The sequence below is a fragment of the Dendrobates tinctorius genome, unplaced genomic scaffold (genome assembly GCF_039654945.1).
Source record: "Dendrobates tinctorius isolate UK_male_01 unplaced genomic scaffold, ASM3965494v1 ptg000165l, whole genome shotgun sequence".
NCBI classification, from domain to species: Eukaryota; Metazoa; Chordata; class Amphibia; order Anura; family Dendrobatidae; genus Dendrobates; species Dendrobates tinctorius.
In genome coordinates this window covers 29565170-29587469 of record NW_027361832.1, presented here as the reverse complement: position 1 = coordinate 29587469, position 22300 = coordinate 29565170, and positions in this window count along the sequence as shown.

Here is a 22300-nt window from a genome sequence, read left to right as displayed (position 1 = left end):
AATAACTAGTGCTGCTGCACACAGGAAAATCCTCCCCTGTCACTGCACACTAACAGAACACAACAATTGCATTCAGCGCAAGCACATAGCAACTTCTGTTTACAGGCCTAAGTGTCTCCGATAAACAGCGTCAGCAACCTCTCCCAACTGTAAAGATGGGCAGAAGAAAAATGGGGGTCGGCGGGGAGGGCTTTTATACACACTCCGTATATACAGGTGTTGGACAAAATAATGCAAGCAAACACCTAACGTGTTGTCATCATTATCTTCAAACATGTTCTAAACATGCAAACCGTGACATATGTTAATGTTTTGGAGTTGATTATTTGTGTCATGTGATATGTGTATGTAAATTAACTGTTTTGCATAATTCTAAGAACATTGAGGAAAACCTGCTACCAATGGCAGACCTCTCTGATTTTCAAAGACCACAAATTGTTGATGCTGGTATGGCAGGCGCTAGTGTAACAGAAAGTGATCGTATGCTTGGCGTGTCAAGCGGTACTGTCTCCAAAGTAATGACAGTGTTTGAAAGAGAATGAAAAACGTCCGCAGCAAAGCACAGGTCATGCCGAAACTCGAAGTTGACTGAGAGAGTTACTGTTGGACTGTAAAGCAAATTTGGAAAGAGGATTGCAAGACCACTGCTCGGAAAATTAATGCAGAGCTCAATGAACACCTACAGAACACAGTTTCCACGAAAAAAGTTTGTCGCGAGCTGCACAAATATGGATTCCATGGAAGAGCTGGAATTGTAAAAACGCTTCTCTCAATGACAAATGTTTCCATACGTTTAGAGTGGTGTAGAAACCTCCAGAATAGGTCTGTCGAGCTGTGAAAACATTTTATATTCTCAGATGAATCATCGCTTACCCTATTTCCAACCTCCGGCCGAATGTACGTTTGGAGACAGCCTAAAGAAGCATTCCATCCAGACTGCCTTCTCCCAACCGTAAAACATGGCGGATGATCTGTGATGATCTGGGGTGCTATTTCGTTGAGATAGGCCGGGTCAATTATATCCCTTCATTGAAGAAGTAACAGCCGCGATCATTTCGGCATTTTGGGCAACCAAATGCATCCTATGGATCAAGCACTGTTCCCGGATGGGAGCGCCATCTTTCAAGATGATAATGCACCAATTCATACAGCTCGAATCGTTAAAGCATGGCACGAGTAACACTGTAATGAAGTTGAGCATCTCATCTGTCCCACACAATCCCCAGACCTTCATATTATTCATCATTTATGGCAGATTTTATCAATTCAAGTTAGACGTCGATTTCCACCACCATTGTCGCTCAAAGAACTGGAGGTTGTTTTAACTGAAGAATGGGCTACAATTTCTTTGGAAAAAATTCACTCCTTGTATGAATCCATACCTCGGATAATCGAGGCTGTAATCGCCGCAAACGGTGGACCTACACCATAGTAACCTAAGTTTTTTTGCTGTTTCCATGTCTTTTCATTATTTTTTCCAACCACCAGATTTCATGAGTCAACCACACCCACTCACTCTGTCAGTATGGATTTAACCGTACTCAAACATGTTGAAAAAAGGTACTGTATCAGCAGATACAAGGTGTATCCAGTCCAGGGGTAATTGGAAATATCTGTTTATATATCCGGAGTCATAAAAATACACTCACAGGCTCAGTAGGGATTAGACAAGAATATAAAAAGTACAAAAAGGGTAATATATTACAAGTGTACAGCTGCATACAGTGTTGGTGTGATTTTAAATCTCCCAGTCCCTATAGTTTGAAAGAGTCAGACACAAACTCTCATAGGCTCAGTACGGATTACACCAGAATATAAAAATTAGAAAAAGGGAAATGAATTCGAAGTGTACAACAGTATACAGTGTTGTGGTACTTTTAAATATTCGTATATATTTCAGTGTCAGTAAGCCAGCCCAGACTGGCCACTACAGGAAACAAGATGGATACAACTCCAGACGGAAAGTGTAATGATTGCAGAAATTTTATAAACTACTAATCATGGGAAAACCTCCAGGGAGGATTTGCAGAGGTGATGCTGACCCTCAATTAATTTGTCTGTGGAGAATGCAAAACCAGTTGTTTGTGAATAAAGGGTTGCTGTCTAGCAGTAGCGTGGCTCCCATCACCGTTACTCGTCTCCATCAAATTTTGATCACAGGGAGAGATGTACACATGGTCCTCACTGCCTATCATGATCTGTCTGTTAACTTTGGAGTGCAAAAGACAGAAGCAACAGGCCGTAGGCGATTCTATTGGATTGCCATGAGAGGTGACATTGCATAATGGTGGCAGGAATGTCACATGTCTGTGACTAGGAAAACTGTGAAAGCTGATCATAAAGCACCCCTGCATCCAATTGTGAGTCGACGTCCATTACAAATAGTAGCCATTGATCATCTGAAGGTAGAGCCCAGCAGGACTGGCCATAGCTAAGTTTTAACCATCATCAATCAGTTCTGCAAAGTTGTATTGTATTGTATTGTGAAGGATTTAACTGGCCAGACTACACAGCGGTGAAGCAGGGAGAGGTAAGTCTTGCAAGTTCTTGGGCCCTGAGCAAGCAGTGGGGGCACACTCGTGGGCGGCGGTACTGGCACAGGGACCCTCATAGTATGCCGGTGTGTTTGACGGCGAGCGGGCCCACCCAACTGTTCAGGGCAACGGCACTTGCACGGGTGCGCCAGATGGTGACCACGGCCATGGGGGGGCAGCCCAGTTAGGGAGGTTGAAAAAATGCCATATGTTGATGTCTAGGCTGTACATTCAGCAGCTGCAATTGGAGGAAGTGGAGAAGTACAGGGAAGAGGAGGAAAAAAGCGAGTCATTTTTATTGCCACCTATGTATCATCAGGGGAAGGTGGGACAAATTCCTTGGAAACCCATGCATGGTTCATTTTAATGAAGGTTAGATCATCAACATTTTGGGTCAACAGACGGGATCTTTTTTCTGTCAGGATTGATCCAACAGCACTGAAGACTCTTTCAGATAACACAGTGAGCTCCTGTAAGGCATATTGTGCCAATTCAGGCCAGGTGTCCAATTTACAGGCCCAATAGTCAAAGGGGAATGACCTGTGAGGGAGAACATCGATATGGGAGGAGAAGTAGTTTGTAACCATAGTTGACAACTGCTGTCTCCTGTCACTTGCAATCAATTCTGTATTAGCAGTCGTGTGAGCGGTACTTGAAAAATCAGTCCACAACATGGTCATGAAACCCCTGTCTCCAACGCCACTTTGGCTGTGTGCACCACGAACACCTCTTCCAATTTGGTCTCTACGGCTCGTGGGAGAACCAGCACCAGTGCTGTTTGCTGGGAATGTCTCCAAGAAACGGTTTACCAGAGTTGCTTGTTTGTTCGCCAATATTATCTCTAGGATCTCCTGTGGCATGATGTTTTGTAATTTGCCTTTATAGCGTGGATCCAGGATGCTGGCCAACCAGTAGTTGTCATCCTTCATCATGTTGGCAATGCGGGGGTCCCTTTTTAGGATCCGCAAAGCATAATCACACATGTGGGCCAATGTTCCAGGTGTCAATGATGCACTGCCAGTGGTGGGTGGAGGAGCACTTTCTTTGAAATCAACATCCCTCCAGTCACGCACAAACCCTGTACCTGACCTTGGCACACCAACATTCTCTCTTGGCCCCTGAGAAGCATCCTCCTCCTCAAAATAATCATCCCCTTCATCTTCCTCCTCCTCTTCCTCTTCTTCCTCCACCTCGTCCAGGTCAGTTGCCCTCGCTGACAATGGCTGACTGTCATCAAGGCTTCCCTCCTCCTCTTCTTCCTCCTCTGCTGCAGATGCCTGATCCTTAATGTGCATCAAAGTTTGCATGAGCAGACGCATAAGTGATATGCTCATGCTTATAATGGCGTCGTCTGCTCTTACCAGCCGTGTGCAATTCTCAAAACACTGAAGGACTTTACAGAGGTCTTTCAGCTTTGATCACTGCACACCCGACAATTCCATGTCTTCCCTCAAACTGCCTGCCCGTGTATCCTCCCACAAATGCATTACAGCCTGCCTCTGTTCGCACAGCCACAACCATGCGCAGGGTGGAGTTCCACCTTGTTGCAACGTCTATGATTAGGCGGTGCTTTGAGAGTTGGAGCAATCGCTGCAGCTTCTGCATATGAGTGGAGTGTATGGGCGAGCGACGGATGGGCGAGCACAGTCTTCGCACCTTATTGAGCAGGGCTGTTAACTCCGGATAATTATGTAGGAAGCACTGCACCACCAGGTTCAAGGTGTGAGCCAGGCAAGGTATGTGTCTCAGTTTTGCAAGGGCTATGGCTGCCACAATATTCCGTCCGTTATCACTGACTACCTTGCCTGCCTCGAGATGTAGACTGCCCAACCATGACTCAGTTTGTCGCTGCAAGTAGTCGGCCAGTACCTCCGCGGTGTGTCTTTTGTCGCCCAAAGACATCATCTTTAAAACAGCCTGTTGCCGCTTAACACTAGCTGTTCGATAGTAGGACACCTCGTGTGCAAAACTGGCAGCTGCGGATGGAGTACTCATGCGACAGCGCTCTGTGGACGAGATTTTGCTTCTGCAGGAGGATGAGGAGGATGGAACGCTTACAGCCAACTGTTTCCTATACCGTGGGCTAGGCAGCACTGTTCCACCGCCGCTGTCCCCTGTGGAGCCAGCATCCACCACATTAACCAAGTGCGCAGTGATGGACACGTAACGGCCCTAGCCATGCCTACTGGCCCATGCATCTATTGTGAGGTGCACCTTTCCACTAACAGATTGTTTGAGTGCATGGACAATGCGGTCTTTCACATGCAGGTGGAGAGCAGGGATGGCTTTTCAAGAAAAGAAGTGCCAACTGGGTAGATCATAGCGTGGGACAGCGTAGGCCATGAGGTCTCGGAACGCTTCGCTTTCAACCAAATGGAAGGGCATCATCTCTAATGAGATCAGTTTGGCAATGTAGCCGTTCAAAGCCAGTGTACGTGGATGAGATGATGAGTACTTTCTTGTCCTACTCAGAGTGTCTGGTAGGGTGAGCTGAACTTGAAAGCTGCATAGGAGGAACTAGCGGTGGACATTCAGGACTGAGAGGGGGTTGGTGATGGTGGTGTTGGTGATGGCTTTGATTCAGTCTTTTTTTCCAAAAACATTGTGATTCCCTGACTGCTTTGGTCTTGCGATGACACCTCAACATTTCTTGCTGGTGGTTTGCTTATCAGTGGCCTTTCAGTGGGTGAAGCAATGTAGCGTTGCTGGCTACCTTCAGTCGGAGCAGGTGCACATGTGCTAACTGAGGTTTTGTAGTCCATCCACGCTTGCAAGTGCATGGTGGTTAAATGTCTAAGCATGCAACTGGTGTTTACATTTCGGAGATTTTTACCTCGGCTAAAGGTCCTTCCGCACTTCTTACAGATAACCTTTGCCTCATCAATAGGATTTTGGTAAAAAAAAGTGCCACACCGCACTCTTCCTACTATGGTATACATTTTCAGGGCTTGCACGGCGTGCAAATTTGACCATCTGGCCAAGCTGTCCTGCAACTCTTTTTGATTTTTTAACAAGTTTTGGTACAGCTACGGGCCTGCCAAATAACCGCTGCTGCAATGCCGATGCCTGCTGTGGATCCTTCTCCTCTTCTGAACTATTGGCAGCGACACCCTCTTCCCCCAATGGATGCCAATCCGGGTCAACAACTGGGTGATCCATCACCTCCTCTTCAATGTCATCTGCACCTTCCTCTGTGTCACCATGTAAAGTGGTATAGTATGCGGAAAAGGGCACCTGAGTTTCATCAGGGTCTGATTCTGGCTCACTATACTGCAAGGCAAATGTATTGCTCTGGGTGAATGTACCAGCGGAATCATCTAGCAGTGGCTGTGCATCAGTGCACTCCATGTCAGATTCATCTTGGACTGGGGAATTCAGGATTTGACTTGATAAGCCAGGCATGGTATGCGAAAAGAGCTCCATGGAGTAATCTGAAGTGTGGTCTGCGGCATCCTTCACTTTTGGTGTGGGTGAAGGACACAAGGAAAGGTGTTGTTCCTGACCAGAAGCCTGCACTGACGACTTAGTGCTTGCAGTTTTTGAAACTTCAGAAGAGGAGGCAATAGAGCTGGAGGCTGTTTCGGCAATGTAAGCCAAAACCTGTTCCTGATGCTCCGGCTTTAAAAGCGGTTTACCTACTCCCAGAAAAGGGAACTCTAAAGGCCTTCTTGTGCCAGTCGATGATGCAGGCTCAACACCTCCTGCCTTAGCTGCTATTGTGCTTTTGACATAACCAGCAGATGCCCCACCACCACCATCAATACCAGCTGCGCCCGCCGCCCACGTACGCGGCCTCTTCCATCAGACTTCCTCATGTTTGGAAAAATGTACCAAAAATACCAGCAGAGATATGGTACTGTATCAGATGCGGACAGCTCTATATGGTGTATGTATGGAAAATTTAAATTATCCATCTATTTTTTAACAGAGTCACACAGACACTGTCTCTGTATTGATTTGACCGTAATCAAACAGCAGATATGGGATACTGTTTGACAAGCAGACAGTTCTATATGGTGTAAGGATGTAAAATTTGAATTATCTGTCCATTTTTTAATGGAGTCACACACAGACTCTGTCTCTGTATCGATTTGACCGTAATCAAACAGCAGATATGGGATACTGTTTGACAAGTGGACAGCTCTATACGGTGTATGGATTTGAATTAACCATCTATTTTTTAACGGAGTCACACACAGACGTTGTCTCTGTATCGATTTGACCGTAATCAAACAGCAGATATGGATACTGTTTGACAAGCAGACAGCTCTATACGGTGTACAGATGGAAAATTTGAATTATCCATCTATTTTTTAACGGAGTCACACACAGACGCTGTCTCTGTATCGATTTGACTGTAATCAAACAGCAGATATGGGATACTGTTTGACAAGCGGACAGCTCTATACGGTGTATGGATGGAAAATTTGAATTATCAGTCTCTTTTTTAATGGAGTCACACACAGACGCTGTCTCTGTATCGATTTGACCGTAATCAAACAGCAGATATGGGATACTGTTTGACAAGCAGACAGTTCTATACGGTGTAAGGATGTAAAATTTGAATTATCCGTCCATTTTTTAATGGAGTCACACACAGACGCTGTCTCTGTATCGATTTGACCATAATCAAACAGCAGATATGGGATACTGGTTGACAAGTGGACAGCTCTATACGGTGTATGGATGGAAACTTTGAATTATCAGTCTATTTTTTAACGGAGTCACACACAGACGCTGTCTCTGTATCGATTTGACCGTAATCAAGCAGCAGATATGGATACTGTTTGACAAGCGGACAGCTCTATACGGTGTATGGATGGAAAATTTGAATTATCCATCTATTTTTTAACGGAGTCACACACAGACACTGTCTCTGTATCGATTTGACCGCTATCAAACAGCAGATATGGGATACTGTTTGACAAGCGGACAGCTCTATACGGTGTATGGATGGAAAAATGAAAATCTCCGTCTATCTTTCTATGGAGTCACACACAGCATGTATTTGTCCGTGATACCAGCCGGTACACGGTAGTGTGTGAGGAGCGTACACTGTGCATTTCATGTTTTGTATGCAGATTTTGATACGGAATTGATGTTGATTTTCCAGCATGGCAATGGGTGAAATCTTCTATAAAAAATCTGCTGAAACAATTGACATTTAGTTAAACTAAAATCCGCACCAGACTGCATGTTAATTTCTGCATCAATATCACTCCTGCACTGAGTTGTTGAAGTTTTCAAAAAATCTTTCACTTTGCTGCTACTGTAATACACAGGAGATTTTCCGCTCTCAGTTCTGGATGGAAAATCTGAAGCATGTGAACATAACCTAGGGGTAGGTGCACACAGGGCATGTCAGCCGTGAACTTTGCACAGCAGTAAATAACATTGTGGATTTCAACATAGGTAGCACCAGTCATGTTTTATGTTACGAATGCTCTCTGCAACTTGTACTTGATATTTCTTAAAATCTCATACACAGCATGGGTTCTGGACTATGCCTTGGATTTTCCATCTGGAAGACAGAAAATGCACTGTAGACATGCCTCATGTGCATATGCCCTAAGGAGGCTTTATGTTACTTGCGCTGTTCCAGTTCTAACATTTCATTAATTCTCAGATGCTAAAATTGTAACGTCTAGGCTGAACCTATACGGCTATGTGCACGCGGAGTCTTTTTGGTAAGTTTTCGGAGCAGAAACTGACCAAAAAGATGCTCCACTTTTTTGGCGTAATATGCTCCTTCTTAGTGGCTTTAGTATTTGCACCTTTTTCTCTAAAACTTTTGAGACACTTTATTAGTTGCCTTTCTTTTTTAAGCCTTTTTTCATCTTTCCTCGATGACTTGACTCCTTCAGATGTTTTAGAAAGATCCCTAAAATGCAACTTTTTCCAAATATCCCATTTTTTTTGTCACATCTCACATCTCCCTGCCTGGAGAAAGAGCAAAATAAATGCAACATGTAAAAAAATAAAAAATAATCGTAATACTCACACTCTGCTCACCTCTCTCGCCCCTCTGCTATTGCCATCCATCTGGTTCTTGCTGCATCTTATTCTCAGCTGGTCGTGTTGTAAACTTTGCTCCTCACGCACTGTGCGCACCAGAGTCTGGATATCATGGTGCTTAAGAGGGTTCTACACAAGTGTGTGGGAGGTTATTGATGTTGTGATGCCATGACACGCGCCATGACCTTCTACATATATGACAGCCAAAAGTCCAGCTCAGTGTGAGACCTCTGAAGATTCCTTTGCGAGCAGAGCAGGATCAGAAGTTGCAGGCTTCAGGCTATCAGAGATCATTATCAAAAATTCCCAAAGGAAAATTATGGGTGCTACCAAATCACCTCTATAACTCTAGATACGACACTATGATGCAAGATTCTTCTAGCTAATTAATAGCAGAGAAAAACAACGAGTATTTAGGAAAAATATAAAAAGAATTTTATTAGAATACATTAAAAATACATATTAGACAGAGTTTCCCACTATGCAGGGTACCAAGGGGTTAATCCTGAAATAGACACTATGAACAATAAAGAGCTAGCTGAAAATAATAATATCAGCTACAAGCATCCTTAAATATTTTCAATATAAATATATATAAAGTACAGATTCTCCACTATACATTAATTTAATACATAATAGGGCTTAATTAAAAGTGCCTGAAATGCTCATGCAAAATAGGGAGCTAATCAATATATTAATACTGGCATCTCAAACCGTCCTCCAGTGCTGGTACACAAATATCCCATACAAACTGGGTAAAGCAGTCTAAACTTGCCCATTTATAGATACACAGCGATGCAATACTACCAGTACTAAGACTGTGGCCCAAATGAAAATGCATATAAATATGCGGGTGCACTGTACTTACAAGTAACATGTAATGGAGGATTCCCCAGACCTGCCGCCCCAACGCGTGTTTCACCGCTTCTTCCTCAGGAGGCGTGGCCAATAGCGGCCTCGGTGTTAATATTTATAGGAAATGATGTCATAAATGCTAATAGGCAATCAAGGCCAGGTCGTGTAGCGGCGCATGCGCAGATTCGGAGCCGTCATAAAACTGAGACACTCTCTCTGCGCTCATGGAACGCAAGCAACCAGGTGCCGCTTAGCAACCTAAGTCGCCCACAATTCCCGTCGGGCGCATCGAGAGATCCCTGACAGAGCCAACTCTGGGCATGCGCACCAGACCGCCTTAAATAGCTGCACATTACAGATGCCAATAGTCTAAGAATAAACGGACTGTGTGAATGTGTGAGTGAAACAAAATAAATCATAATAGTGAATCGCTACTATATCGGCCGCGAACAGCTGATTTACAAGCTAATCATAAACATAGAAAAAGGAGACTATAGAGATATAAAAAATTATACCTCATAACGTCATATTACAAAATATAAATATAATAATGTAGTGAAATAATATACTAATGTTGTACATACAAATATAATATTTGAAACACAAAAAAGTATAAAAAAAATATATATGAAGTTTAGTTATTATTTGCATGGGCAATATTTTACACCAATAAAAAAGTGCAAAAAGTGACACGACAGTTAGTCCGAAATAATTTCCCCTTTGGAAAAAATCCAGGTAAGAAATTCATTCTTCTCTCTCTCCAAATGATGGGGATTCATCTGTAAGGTCGCAAACATCGGAAATAGGCATTAGAAAAATTACTGTAATAAAAATATAGAAATAAAAATTAGCAATTAAAAAATAAAAAAGAAAATGAAAACACCTAGACTAAAATTACCCAAGTACTTTAAAGAAAGGACCCGAACCCATGGCTCTCATTCAAACCTCCAGGGACCATCGAATTAAGTCGATAGATCCACATACTTTCAATTTGCGACAATTTTTTAAACAAATTTCCTCCCCTCATTCCCAAAGATACCTGATCGATGGCCATTATCCGAAGGCCACTCGTGTCCGAATTATGACATTTTTTAAAATGTCGGGGTAAGGTTTTTAATTGTTCTCCCTCCTCAGATTCTTTGGACTTCTCGATATCTCGAATATGTTCTCGTATTCGTATTCGCAGCTCTCTCGTTGTCATCCCAATATATATCTTATTGCAAGGGCATTTTGCCAAGTAAATAACTCCCCTCGAGGAGCAAGTCAAGCACTTTCTAATAGTAAATGTTTTAGTTTGATCCACATTTTGAAATTCTTTTCCTTTTATGGTATTAGTGCAAGCTTTGCATTTCCTGCATGGAAAAAAGCCCTGAATATCACCCAAAAAACCTCTGTGTTCTTTTTTTGATGAAAAGTGACTATGGACTAATAGGTCCGATAAATTTTTAGACCTTTTGGCAGTAATGCATGGCTTGGTTGATAAAGTCTTATTTAAAATTGGATCAGTTAATAAGATCTCCCAATGATTGTAAATAACATTGGAGAATTGCTTCCACTGTTCATTAAAAGGTGTAATCAACCTAACTGTTTTACAGTCTACATCCCGAGCTTCTTTCTCTTTGTACAGAAGTTGATTGCGTGACATATTTTGTGCTCTCTTGTAAGCATATCTTATTTGCCTATGACCATAGGCCCTTTCTCGGAACCTGGAATATAAATCTTTGGACTGTTTTTGAAAGGCTTGTTCCGTGGAGCATATTCTCTTTGCCCTAAGATACTGACTTATCGGAATCGACCGAATAGTCGATTTTACATGAGACGATTCAGCATGAAGAATCGAATTGGTCGCTGTTGATTTGCGATAGATATCAGTGAGGATAGATCCATCATCCTGTACTGTGATGTCTATATCCAAAAAATTGACTTTTCTTCCAAATGTATATGTTAGATGGATATTTAAATCATTTTTGTTTAATGTCGACATTAACTCATGGAGTTCATCAACCGAACCATCCCAAACAAACATAACATCATCGATGTACCTTATCCAATCATGGATTTTTTCTATACCGGCAATGGGGGAGCTCTGAAAAATTTCTCTCTCCCAGAAGCCTAAAAATAAATTGGCGTAGGAAGGAGCACAAGCCACCCCCATTGCCGTACCCTGTAGTTGGAGGTACACCTGATGATCAAAAACAAAACAGTTATGTGTTAGGATGAATTCTAGAAGATTCAAAATGAGCCCTGACATTGAAGAATCCAAATTGCTATTGTCAAGAAACCATGCAATGGCTTTTAGACCCTGTGTATGGCGGATGGAGGTGTATAAAGCCTCAACATCCGCCGTAACAAGGATCATATCATCACCGAGGTTTAATTGATCCAATCTCCTTAAGGCCGCAGTAGTGTCAAGGATATGAGAGGGTAGTGAATTAACAATTGGTTTTAAATAGTGGTCAATAATTTGACAAACTAATTCACTCAAGCCCTCATTGCCCGAGACTATAGGGCGGCCAGGGGGATCTGATACATTTTTATGGATCTTGGGGATGAGATAAAATGCAGGTAGCTTGGGTTTTAAATTTTCAATGGTTTCTAGCAATTTTTTTTGGATTAATGCTTCTTCCCAGGCTTCCATCATGATATCAACTAGCTCCCTTTGATATTGCACTAATGGAATATGCGTTAGTTTCTGATAACAGTTAGAATTCATAAGTAATTTATGGGCCTGTCGAACATACATATCACGGGGCCAAATAACTAAATTGCCCCCTTTATCGGCCCTTTTAAATATCACATCATCCCAACTTTGCATTTCTTTGATAATATCTCTTTCTTTTTTACAGCTAGGCCTAGGGTAAAAGTCATTTTTTATTTTTTCAATATCTCTTGTGACCAATTTCACAAAGACATCAACGGATGGACAGGTGTTAATGCTGGGAAATTTTTTTGATTTATTAAACAAATAAGAAGGGAATGAACTCACCACTTTAGATTCATGGTTTTCCTCAGCCAATGATTCAAGAATTGCAGTGGCCTCCTTCTCCTCCTCCGTTTCCAGCGGTAACCCCAAATTCTTTTTTTCATGGAATCTCTTCAAGATTAACTTTCTTGCAAAGAGATGAACGTCCTTTATGGCCGTGAATGTATCTAAAGGTTGCGGAGGGGAAAAGGATAAACCTTTATCCAGCAAATCAACCTGTTCATGCGATAATATATGAGAAGACAGATTGATTACCTTAGGGTGATCATTCCTCCTCTTTGAATTCTGCCAAGAGGTACTTCTATCTCTTGCCCCAAACCTAGTTTTCATCCGTTTGGGATTAAATCGTTCAGTCTCATAACTTGGGGTAGCTGCGCTGGAAACAGAGGATGCAGAAGATACCGAAGGACTTCGAGATACAGGATATTTATTTTTACCAGGAACTCTATTTTGCCAGCGGTAAACTTTTTTCTGGTCATAATCCTGTAAATCTCTCTGCAGTTTTTTTAATTTTGCTGAACTGATTTGCTGCTCCCATTTTTATAAATCCTGATTCACACTGAAGAGGAACTTGTCAAATTGTTCTCCATTCATTTTAGCAGTCAAATCTTTTTGTAGCTGATTAAGTTCATTATCAATCTCATCTAATATAGAGATATTTTTTAAATTTATTATCTCCATAAAAGACAAAGAGCAGGTAGAGGAAGCTGCTTCCCATTTTGTCATAAGATCCGCATCATTCAGATCAAATGTGGGATACAACTGCACTCTTAAACCACGAGGTACAATTTTTTGTTTGATGTAATTGTCCAAAGAGGCTTTAGTCCACCATATTCGGGTTTTTTTATGGACAAGATTTTTATATTTCAACATAAGATCCTTAGAGTCACCATGGGTAAGATTAAAATTAGTGGAAACACTCTGTTTGAATAAATCTGACGCTTTATCCTGCCAAGCCTTTTCCTTGGCCTTGAAATCCATATCCAGGGATCAAGAACTGTTATAAAACAGAATACAATATTATCAAAAATTCCCAAAGGAAAATTATGGATGCTACCAAATCACCTCTATAACTCTAGATACGACACTATGATGCAAGATTCTTCTAGCTAATTAATAGCAGAGAAAAACAACGAGTAGATCATTATCTACTAATACAATGTTTAAAAGGTACAGTTGTGGCCAAAAGTATTGACACCCCTGCAATTTTGTCAGCTAATACTCAGTTTCTTCCTGAAAATGATTGCAAACACAAATTCTTTGGTATTATTATCTTCATTTAATTTGTCTTAAATGAAAAAACACAAAAAGAATTGTCCTATAGCCAAATTGGATATAATTCCACACCAAACATAAAAAAGAGGGTGGACAAAAGTATTGGCACTGTTCGAAAAATCATGTGATGCTTCTCTAATTTGTGTAATTAACAGCACCTGTAACTTACCTGTGGCACCTAACAGGTGTTGGCAATAACTAAATCACACTTGCAGCCAGTTGACATGGATTAAAGTTGACTCAACCTCTGTCCTGTGTCCTTGTGTGTACCACATTGAGCATGGAGAAAAGAAAGAAGACCAAAGAACTGTCTGAGGACTTGAGAAACCAAATTGTTAGGAAGCATGAGCAATCTCAAGGCTACAAGTCCATCTCCAAAGACCTGAATGTTCCTGTGTCTACTGTGCGCAGTGTCATCAAGAAGTTTAAAGCCCATGGCACTGTGGCTAACCTCCCTAGATGTGGACAGAAAAGAAAAATTGACAGATTTCAACACAAGATTGTGCGGATGTTGGATAAAGAACCTCGACTAACATCCAAACAAGTTCAAGCTCCCCTGCAGTCCGAGGGTACAACAGTGTCAACCCATACTATCCGACGGCGTCTGAATGAAAAGGGACTGCATGGTAGGAGATCCAGGAAGACCCCATTTCTTACCCCAAGACATAAAAAAGCCAGGCTGGAGTTTGCCAAAACTTACCTGAAAAAGCCTAAAACGTTTTGGAAGAATGTTCTCTGGTCAGATGAGTCAAAAGTAGAGCTTTTTGGGCAAAGGCATTAACATAGAGTTTACAGGAGAAAAAAAGAGGCATTCAAAGAAAAAAAACACGGTCCCTACAGTCAAACATGGCGGAGATTCCCTGATGTTTTGGGGTTGCTTTGCTGCCTCTGGCACTGGACTGCTTGACCGTGTTCATGGCATAATGAAGTCTGAAGACTACCAACAAATTTTGCAGCATAATGTAGGGCCCAGTGTGAGAAAGCTGGGTCTCCCTCAGAGGTCATGGGTCTTCCAGCAGGACAATGACCCAAAACACACTTCAAAAAGCACTAGAAAATGGTTTGAGAGAAAGCACTGGAGTCTTCTAAGGTGGCCAGCAATGAGTCCAGACCTGAATCCCATAGAACACCTGCGGAGAGATCTAAAAATGGCAGTTTGGAGAAGGCACCCTTCTAATATCAGGGACCTGGAGCAGTTTGCCAAAGAAGAATGGTCTAAAATTCCAGCAGAGCATTGTAAGAAACTCATTGATGGTTACCGGAAGCGGTTGGTTGCAGTTATTTTGGCTAAAGGTTGTGCAACCAAGTATTAGGCTGAGGGTGCCAATACTTTTGTCTGGCCCATTTTTGGAGTTTTGTGTGAAATGATCATTGTTTTGCTTTTTGCTTCATTCTCTTTTATGTTTTTTCATTTAAGACAAATTAAATGAAGATAATACCAAAGAATTTGTGTTTGCAATCATTTTCAGGAAGAAACTGAGTATTATCTGACAAAATTGCAGGGGTGTCAATACTTTTGGCCACAACTGTATGTCATAGATACACATCTGAAGTTCATCTTGGTAGGCATTGTTGTGTGTTGGGTCAAAACTCTAACATAACAATGATGAAAACTCCTTGCCGACAATTGCCAGGCTCACGTTTCAAATAAAATCTCTGGGCATTGTCACGTGAATTTGGCATGCAAAATGTTTTTAAGTTCAAGCTTGCACTTTACTGATCTTCTGACCTATATCTATAAAGTGGTTGGCTTCAATTGGACATCATCAATTCATTCAGTCATTTAGGGTATACCAATGTTTATAGTGGGATTCCCCACTAGTGTCATTACAGCAGTTTTAAGAAGTTTTAGTTTCTTTAAAAAAAAAAAAAACAGGCCAAGATCAATGGCAAAGATTTTCAAAAGCAGAAATGTTATCACAAGTAGTGTGGGGGCCAACCATTGATAAATATGCAAATCTAAAGGCTAAACTACATAGGCCAATAATCTGGAAATGAATGATCATTGATAAAAACACTGATTCCCAATCATCAAACCATCCCTATATGCTGGCAATCAGGCGATGAACAAGCACAATACTTGGTTGATGGGAACATTTATGCAGAAATAAAAACCATTTTAGGCGGCACATCGCTGTATATAAATTGTTATACTGCGGACAACATGCATACTATATAGAGACCAAATAATCATTTCATTATTGTTCTGTGCCCATGCAAACAGGGGCCATAAATGAGTGTCGAGTGATTTCTATATAGTAAATTGCTACTGATTTATGGGCTGAAGTCTGTAATAACATTTTGCATCTAATCTGTAACTGTTAGGAATCTGGTTTCTGACACGTCTATACAGAAACCCAGATTCTCACATGCTGCAGTCTCTTGACCATCTGCTGCAGCAGAAGGGATTGCTGAGGAGATTGCCTCACAACGACTGTCTCCAGAGGCTAAGTCCTTTATTCCATCTATGCTCACGGGACGAGCTCCTATTGGACTTCGGGAGTCAGGTGCTCAGGTCCCGCTCCTGATCCTATTGGCTCTTCCTGGACTCCTGGAGATTTCCGGAAGGTCCCGTGCGCCGTTCCGCCATGCGCTAGTGTAGCATATTATGCTGTGTGTATGGTGATGGATGCATGGACTGGTGACTGACTCATTAAGAAACCCCTTCCATTGGTTAATATGAATGGTGACAGAGTGTCGGTCTAGTCAGTTACAGCGCCAGCGCGCCATTGCATCCCTGCCACAGCAGCCTAGCCTCATTATTGCGCTTGCCTGATAGCAGCGTCCTCTTTGCGGCTGTGTTCCTGCCGCGCTGCAGTTGCAGTGTACGTCCGCAGTTGCGACGTCTCTGCCACAGACGTATACGGTAGGTCTAGACAGAGTTGGTGACATCAGCCTTCACCTCTCCTGTGACCATTTGCCGCGTCTGTGTCGCTAAGTCCCTGTGAGTTAAACAGACTCAGTGCTTTTCTATTTCCGTTTATGCTGGCAGCTCTGTGAGTTTAACTTAGCTTGCCCAGTGCACCAGGGCGACGTAATAACCCCGTGCATTCTACCGCCTTATATTCTGCCATCTCCTAGCAGTGGTCTTACCATCTGCCGCACGGTGGACCCCGGGTGGCGAAGGCACTTTATTTATAATTTTTATTTAGTGCCTTCCGCCACTCCTAACAGTAACTCACCATACATGTAACATTTGATATAATCAGCCATGGACTAAATAGCATGTTCAGCTATAAAACATTGATGGAAAGTTAAATGGACTTTCAGTATATGTCAATCAGGATGTTTTGTGCAGAGGAAACAACTGGTCATTAAAATTATTGGACAGGAAACACTTGGGTAATGAAATTGGTCTTTAGGGAAGGTAAATGTTAGATACGCACTGATAAGGAATGTGTGCAGAAAACAATTAGACATTGTAGGTTTATTACTGCATTTCCTACCGGCACGTTTCTAGATCCTGTAATGCCACATATGTAACGTTCTTTGCATTTTTACCTTTGTTCTAATTATGTAACATAAAGCTCAGATTAAATATCATAGAACAATTTTAGTAACTTACCAGGGGCCACAGTAATCCGGCATAATACCTGCATTAATTATCTGCGGTTCATTTATAATTTACAGATACACAAGGCAGAGAATGTAAAACCCAGAAAATAAAATTAAATGCGGGAAAACTAAGTATCTAATTGCTGTGCAATTTTAATATGTTATATTAAATTGGGCTTTAATTGCGCGCAGACAAGTATCTGCTTAGGAGGGTGTTGGTAATGGATCGGATGAATTTTGGTGGTCAAGTTTTGTCATGGGGTCAAGCAATCTGCACAAATGAGCAACTGAGTACAAGATATTTTAACCGGAGGCAATAATAGTTCTGAAATTCTGTAGGAACAAATTATTTCATGAAACATTGAGAGAAGCAGCTGACATGAAGGAGTGGACGAACAAACTAATTAACTAGGTTGTCCAAACCCAAAATCCAAAAGTTTTTTTAAAGCAAATTTGTGTTGCGTGGGGATATATATGTATCATTAAGAAGGTCAGTAAAATTGCATCAATTCCGTATCATAAATATCCCCTCCCTCCCGGCATCATACTTTCAATGGTGTCTGCTTCCTCCAATTGGATTCAGTTGAAAACCATGATGGTGCACTTACCTATCAGCTCCATGTTCCATCATTCCCCCTGTGCATCTGAGCTCTGATGTCTCATTTCAGCAGGCATCATGATGTCACTGCATCACACCTGCTGAACTTCAAAGCACACACTGTAGACTGGAGCAGAGATGAAGTGGGGAGAGGTGAGTAATTTGATTTTTTTTTAAAAATGAGTGGGGATAAGTGAGTGTGGTGATACAGTATGGGGGCCATCATATTGTGTATAATGGAATGTGGAGCCATCAACTGTACATTGGAGGACATTGGGGTGGGGTTATGAATCTGTGAAGGGCTGTGTGGGGACATTATACTGTTTGAAGGATTTGTGGGGTTCATTTTACTCTGTGGAGGGCTCTATGAGAACTACTATACTGTACGTAGATCTGTGGGACCCATTACAGTATGTAGAGGTCATTATACTGCACAGAGAGTTTGTAGGGGTCATTATACTGTGTGAAGGTCATTAAACTATGTGGAGGGTTTGTGAGGGCCATTGTACTAGGACTGCAGCTCTGTGGCCCTCTGATTTCTATGTACACTTCTGGTTGCATTGCAACATCTGTTCTACCACAAAAAGAAAAGACCTAAAAATTTAGACATTATGCAGCGTCCCTGTTGGGCTACAGCTCACAATGCAACCCTATTCACCGGTTTTATTCTTCTTTACTGCAATGGCATACAATGATTATGTGCTGCACAACCTGCATCTTGGCCCAAAATCTCAGTGTAAACCCAGAATTCTTCACATAAATTTTGTTATAACAAGCTTTAATTATGATAGACACTGTGGCACTGAGGCACACACATATCTATTTTCACTTTCCAAGATGCATGGCTAAATGAGCAGTAACCTGAGAGGGGCTTTTCTTGAGAATTCTAGGAGCCTTGCTCTCTGTTATCCTCAGTCACTAAGGTATTTAGGGCCAAATTCATGCAAGTGTTTTCACCAATATTCAGGCATAATACATCTTCAAATGTCATTAAATATTTGCTGAACTGGAAGTTGCACCAAAATTTGGAGACAGTGAGAGCAGGATTTATATATCTATCTTGCCTCCATTTTGATTATTCTACATTCATCTGACTGTGTATGCTTTAAGATAAAGGGTCACATGAATTTCTTTATCTAACGGGACTTAATATATAGGAAAGTGAAAGTCAGAAGAGAGAGCCACACCTATAACCATGAAACGGTGGTTGTAGATGATATTAATTTTATCCAATAAGATGTATACATGTTAATGATAGCACGTATGTAAAGATAAGGTGAGCCAATTATATTGCTACAATGTAAATGCTTATATATGAGTGACTGATGACTTAATAAACAGAAATCAGACTTGTTGTTCCTTGCATCAGTGTGGCACTCTCCGTGCACGTATTAGGACTTCACATTTTAATTTGAAACAGGCACAACATCTCAGAATATCCCACACTAAGTGACGACAACAAAACCTGCCACCCAAACAGGGACCCGCTAATGTAAAATAAAAGACTGCTGATTAGAGTTGAGCGAAACGGGTCGAAAAAATTCAAAAGTCGCCGACTTTTAGCAAAGTCGGGTTTCATGAAACGAAACCCAACCCTAGGATGAGGTCGGCCACGAGGTCGGCGACTTACGCACCAAAGTCGCGTTTCAAAAGTTTGTTTTGCGCTCTTTTTCAGCCAATCAGGATCCACGGACACTGTGGGCAACGTGATGACCTAGGCACGGGTCACCACCATCTTTCAGAAGGGCATGCAAGTGATTGGCTTGCTTTGGTGGGCGTCACAGGGGGTATAAAAGGGCATGCACGCCGACCGCCATCTTACTTCTGCCGATCTTAGTATAGGGAGAGGTTGCTGCTGATTCTGTAGGGAGAGCGTTAGGCAGGGAAGAAGACAAAAAAACTGCTTCTGCTGCTAGCGATTTGGCCTGCACAACACACAAGTCACTGTGTGTGCAGTGCAAGGGGAGGCTATATTGTGGTGTATCAGTGGTGGTGGTTGTTGGGCTGCCTTTTAAGGCTTCCTGACACGCTGGCATTGCTGTTTACCCACTGCTCCGCAAACTGCTTTTTTAAAAGCAATCCAATCTCCCTTATCCTCTAGTCACTTTTGTCACAGCTGTGCCATCAAGCCTGTCACATAGCGCTCAGATATCAGTGGGCCTCACACAATCCACAAGTGTCCAGTGTCCAAAAGTGTGCGCAGAGATTCAAAATCTCCATTATCCTCTCGTCACTTTGGTCACAGGCAGCTGTGCCATCGAGCGTGTCACATAGCGCTCAGATATCAGTGGGCCTCACACAATCCACAAGTGTCCAGTGTCCAAAAGTGTGCGCAGAGATTCAAAATCTCCATTATCCTCTCGTCACTTTGGTCACAGGCAGCTGTGCCATCGAGCGTGTCACATAGCGCTCAGATATCAGTGGGCCTCACACAATCCACAAGTGTCCAGTGTCCAAAAGTGTGCGCAGAGATTCAAAATCTCCATTATCCTCTCGTCACTTTGGTCACAGGCAGCTGTGCCATCGAGCGTGTCACATAGCGCTCAGATATCAGTGGGCCTCACACAATCCACAAGTGTCCAGTGTCCAAAAGTGTGCGCAGAGATTCAAAATCTCCATTATCCTCTCGTCACTTTGGTCACAGGCAGCTGTGCCATCGAGCGTGTCACATAGCGCTCAGATATCAGTGGGCCTCACACAATCCACAAGTGTCCAGTGTCCAAAAGTGTGCGCAGAGATTCAAAATCTCCATTATCCTCTCGTCACTTTGGTCACAGCTGTGCCATCGAGCCTGTCACATAGCGCTCAGATATCAGTGGGCCTCACACAATCCACAAGTGTCCAGTGTCCAAAAGTGTGCGCAGAGATTCAAAATCTCCATTATCCTCTCGTCACTTTTGTCACAGGCAGCTGTGCCATCGAGCGTGTCACATAGCGCTCAGATATCAGTGGGCCTCACACAATCCACAAGTGTCCAGTGTCCAAAAGTGTGCGCAGAGATTCAAAATCTCCATTATCCTCTCGTCACTTTGGTCACAGGCAGCTGTGCCATCGAGCGTGTCACATAGCGCTCAGATATCAGTGGGCCTCACACAATCCACAAGTGTCCAGTGTCCAAAAGTGTGCGCAGAGATTCAAAATCTCCATTATCCTCTCGTCACTTTGGTCACAGGCAGCTGTGCCATCGAGCGTGTCACATAGCGCTCAGATATCAGTGGGCCTCACACAATCCACAAGTGTCCAGTGTCCAAAAGTGTGCGCAGAGATTCAAAATCTCCATTATCCTCTCGTCACTTTGGTCACAGGCAGCTGTGCCATCGAGCGTGTCACATAGCGCTCAGATATCAGTGGGCCTCACACAATCCACAAGTGTCCAGTGTCCAAAAGTGTGCGCAGAGATTCAAAATCTCCATTATCCTCTCGTCACTTTGGTCACAGCTGTGCCATCGAGCCTGTCACATAGCGCTCAGATATCAGTGGGCCTCACACAATCCACAAGTGTCCAGTGTCCAAAAGTGTGCGCAGAGATTCAAAATCTCCATTATCCTCTCGTCACTTTGGTCACAGGCAGCTGTGCCATCGAGCGTGTCACATAGCGCTCAGATATCAGTGGGCCTCACACAATCCACAAGTGTCCAGTGTCCAAAAGTGTGTGCAGAAATTCTAAATCTCCCCTGTCCTATAGACACCTTGTACCTTGTTTTACATTACTATATAGTTTGTTGGATTTTGTCTACATTTCTACCAAAAATGAGGAAGGCTGGTGGAAGAGGCCGTGGAATTGGGCGGGGGTTGGCAGCTGGTAATGATGGTGTTGGTGGTGGATCTGATGGTAGTGGCAAGAGCAAAATAGGACCGAATGCAGGAGGTGCTGACCCTGCGTCATCGTCTGGCTACATAAGGCCTCGAACGCTTAGTTTTCTAGGAGTTGGCAAACCGCTTTTAAAGCCAGAGCATCAGGAAAAAGTTTTGTCTTACATTGCTGACTCAGCCTCCAGCTCTATCGCCTCCTCTTCTTCAGTTGTAAAAAGTAAAAGCACTGAGTCGTCATGGGAGGCTCATGTTCATGAACCACACCTTTCCTTGTGTCCTTCACCCCAACCAAGATTGAAGGATGACGCAGGCCATACTACTGATTACTCCATGGAGCTGTTTTCACATACCATGCCTGGATTATCAAGTGAAATGGTGAATTACCCAGGCCAAGATGAATCTGACATGGAGTGCACTGATGCACAGCCGCTGATGGATGATTCTGCTGGTACATTCACTCAGAGCACTACATTGTCCTCGCAGTGTGCAGAGCCAGATTTTGACCCTGATGAGACTCAGGTGCCCCTTCCCGCACACTATACCACCATACATGGTGACACAGAGAAAGGTGCACATGACATAGAAGAGGAGGTGATGGATGACCCAGTTGTTGACCCAGATTGGCATCCATTGGGGGAAGAGGGTGCTGCTTCCAATAGCTCAGATGAGGAG